The 4,234-nt window shown below is 42.3% G+C and overlaps 1 pseudogene; it reads right to left on the minus strand.

The window, feature by feature from the left end:
• Positions 1-4,234, minus strand: part of LOC100942792 — a 9,695-nt pseudogene that overhangs the window by 1,063 nt on the left and 4,398 nt on the right.

Below are 4,234 nucleotides of genomic sequence, written 5' to 3' on the forward strand. Positions count from 1 at the left end.
AAAAAAAAAAAAAAAACTTTAAGTATATATCCAAAAGATTTATTCATTGTTTATTTGAAATTCAAATGTAACTGGGCATTCTGTATTTTATCTGCTTATGCTACTGATTGAGGGGAAAAATTAAACACACAAAAAAATAAAAATGAGTTTCTTGAATGAAAGAAACTAGATACATTTAACAAAATAAATGCATGTCGTGATTAGTTCCAGGAGGGAAGTAAGATAGGTGCTTTGATGAACGATATCAGGGAGACTAAATTTGATTAAGATGTATGTTTGATTAAGGTCTATGTAAAGAGGCGAATTTGGTGAGCAGAGCTGAAGTGAGAGAAGAAATCAGCTGTGGAAACAGCTGAGGGAAAAGCCTTTCAGGAAAAGAACAGGACACTAAGCACTAAGTAGAGGGGAAGATTATGATATATATGAGGGATTAAAAAGATGGTCAGGGTGACAGGAATTTAAGGGGCATGAAATGAGGGAGCCAACAGAGGCAGGATCTGAGTCTGTTAAAAAATTGTAGTGAGGTAAGTATGGAAGCAGGGACCCTGATAGGACAGTGGGAGCAGACCGGAGAGGGAGGAAAGGTGGTGGCAGTGGAAGTGGAGAGGAAAGAACAGGTGCTAGATGCATACTGATATGTCCTGTGGACAGGATTTTAATGAATCAGATGGTACTGAGATTTGAATGTTTATGTCCTCCCCCAAATTAATATTTTGAAATCCTAACCCCTAAGGTGATAGTATTAGGCGGTGGGGGCATTGGGGAGGTGATTAGGTCATGGTAGAGCCTTCATGAACGAGATTAGTACCTTTGTGAAAGAGATCCCATCCACTGTGTGAGGAAACAGTCTATAAACCAGGAAACTGTTGATGGTGGTGAGCCCTCACCAGACACTGAATCTGCAGGTCTTTTGATCTTATACTTTCTAGCCTTCCAACATTTCTGCTGTTTATAAGCCACCCAGCTTTGGGTATTATGTAATAGCATCAGGAATGGACTATGACAGATGGGGAAGAGCTAGAGAGGAATTGAGAAAATGGGGGGAGTAATTATGGATGACTCCAAGCATCCGGTATTAGTAGGACAGATGGTGAAGGCCATTTACCAGAATGGTTGCAGAGGAACAGGTTTGGAACGTGGAGGACAAAAAAATCTGATTTCTCAGAGTAGGGATCTGCGCTAAATTGTCACCTTAGACATACTAATGGATGAAGCCACTAAAGAGAAGAGTACAATGGGGAAAGAAAAGAAGGCCGAGGGTCACACAAGTAGGAAATATGCTAAAATGTTACCAGTTTATCTTGGGGAAGGCGCTGGAGTTTCTAAAGGACTGTTGCTTTTCTTCTTCATCATTACAACTACCTGCCCGTGGTGAATTATGGTACACGCCAGGCAGCTTGCAGTAAATGATGCTTGGGTCATGGGAAAAGTCCCCAAGGAGCTTTGGAACTAGCTCTGAATTATTAATACTAGTAGAGGGAATAATGCTCAGTAGGACAACAATATTTGTTCTTGATTTTTTTCCCCAGCCAAATAATAACAAGTAAAGTAAAAATAATATCTATGTGCCTTCAGAGTGAGGTATATAAATTATTTATTCTGGAGATAGTTGGGAATTGACCTGGTTGGCAAATATGTGTTAAATAACAGTCTCAGCAGGCAGAACCCATACCCCCAGGGGAAGCCAGGAGAAATCCCTTACCCTGTAGAAGACACTGTCTTTCTCTCAGATCCAGAGAGATCCTGCCCTATACTTCCCTACTCTTAAGGCAAAACAGGGCAGGCTCCACACTAGATGTCTGGGTCCACCTTCATCTCAAGAGGAAAGTGCACATCTCTGTACCAGATCACTCTGGCCTTTAAGTGCCAGGAATTGGGGAGGAGTTGAGTAGGGGAAAGGCAGCTCTTCCAAGGAGAGAAGGGGGCAGGGATGGCAAACTGAGGGCATCAGTATGGCTGTCAGCTAGAGTGGAGACACAGAGGACAAGGGAGAAGCTGGAGAGGGACACAGAGAGCCTACTGACTAGTTCATCTGGAGGGCAATGGAGAGGGGAGCCTTTTAAAGAGGTTGCGCAAGGTAATCAGATTTCATCTTAATGAGATTACGGTGGCTGTAGTCTGGAGACTGTATTAGGGAGGGACAGGAAGCAGGGAGACAAATTAGGAACACACTGCTGATGTAATCCGGAAGAGAGGAGAGGTGGCTATGCCGAGTGGGAGGGACTCTGGCCAACATGGGGTTGGGTTAGTGGGTCTCACAATGCCCAAAAGTAACCTTAGATCCCAAGACCCCTCATGGGTCTTCTAGGTTTTTCTCTTTGCCTATTTCTATTTACTCTTTTAGATTGTCATTAAATGTAGTTACATTTTCTCTTTACTATCATTTTTCCTTGGGTACATTGTTTTTCTCCAGATACCATCTTAGTGATTGACTGATAGACTTAGTGAAGCAATACTACCTCACCACTAGGTAATCTTGGGACATAATCAGTGCTAAGCAAATGTTGGCTGAATTAACTTGCAAGCACTTCTTATACTCCATGGCACTTAGCATGAGATGAGTATATTCATTAAATATTTCATGAATACTGGTGGCATTGTCTTAAATCCCAACTTACCTTCAAAGGGCCTACATTTTTTACTAAAGCAACAATACCATACCAACAACAAATAAACTCACAGTTTTAAAACCCTCAACCACTTACATTTAAGAAATAACTTTTCAGGCTCAGCGTCTGTGACTCAAGCAGCTAAGGCGCCAGCCACATACACCTGAGTTGGTGGGTTCGAATCCAGCTGGGGCCCACCAAACAACACTGATGGCTGCAACCAAAAAATAAAATAGCCGGGCGTTGTGGCAGGCACCTGTGGTCCCAGCTACTTGGGAGGCAGAGGCAAGAAATCACTTGAGCCCAGGAGTTGGAGGTTGCTGTGAGCTGTGATGCCACAGTACTCTACCTAGGGCAACAGCTTGAGGCTCTGTCTCAAAAAAAAAAACAACTTTTCAGGGGCAGCGCCTGTGGCTCAGTGGGTAGGGTGCTGGCCCCATATACAGAGAGTGGCAGGTTCGAACCCAGCCTTGGCCAAACTGCAACAACAACAACAACAAAAATAGCTGGGGGTTGTGGCAGGTGCCTGTAGTCCCAGCTACTTGGGAGGCTGAGGCAAGAGAATTGCCTAAGCCCAGGAATTGGAGGTTGCTGTGAGCTGTGTGATGCCGTGGCATTGTATCAAGGGCAATAAAGTGAGATTCTGTCTCTACCAAAAAAAAAGAAAGAAAGAAATAAGGTTTCAGTCATTAAACTAGGGATCCCTCTGAGATGAGTAAACTGAACCTCTTTTGTCAGACTGGCATTTTTACAAGAAGGGCATATGTAAGCTCCCTCTGCATCCAGTTACGCCTGTTCACCAAAGTACAGAAAGATAACCCTGCCACATATTTTAACAATGTCTGTTATCTTTTGTGAAGTAGGAAAGAGGAAGGGAGGGAAGAATTTTATGTGATTAAAGGTTGGGAAACTTTCCAAACTACTTTAAGTAGCTACTGTTCAAAAGATAGCCTACTTAGCTACATGAAACAAGAAATAAAAACTTTTTAATAAATATGTGACTTCGTTATCTATTTTGGAAGTGGCTGACCAAATGAAGATACAATTGTATTGTGTCTTTCTCCACAGTGAAGAAAATGACATACTTTAACCCAAATTGATATCAAATTCAAAGGAACCAAAGTACATCTTTTTTATTTTATTTATTTACTTTTTTTAGAGACAGAGTTTTACTCTGTCACCCTGTATAGAGTGCTATGACATCACAGCTCACAGCAACCTCCAGCTCTTGGGTTTAGGCGATTTTCTTGCCTCAGCCTCCCGAGTAGCTGGGACTACAGGCACCTGCCACAGTTTGGCCAGGGCCGGGTTTGAACCCACCACCCTCGGTATATGGGGCCAGCGCCCTACTCACTGAGACACAGGCGCTGCCCAGAAACCAAAGTACTTCTTAAGAAACACTTGGAAGAAGCTTGTACAGTTATTATGTATTCATAATAAATAAAAATTTTAAAAATTAACAAAATATTTGGGTAGAGGGAGAATGAATATTTCACTTGATCTTAGCAAAAGGCTGAGAAGCAATGATGAATTTTTCAATGAATTATATCTTTTCATTAAAAAAACAAAAGTCAGCTTGGCCCCTCTGGCTCAAGTGGCTAAGGTGCCAGCCACATACACCTAAG

Source organism: Otolemur garnettii, unplaced genomic scaffold (assembly GCF_000181295.1).
Source record: "Otolemur garnettii isolate 467f Iridium unplaced genomic scaffold, OtoGar3 scaffold00252, whole genome shotgun sequence".
NCBI classification, from domain to species: Eukaryota; Metazoa; Chordata; class Mammalia; order Primates; family Galagidae; genus Otolemur; species Otolemur garnettii.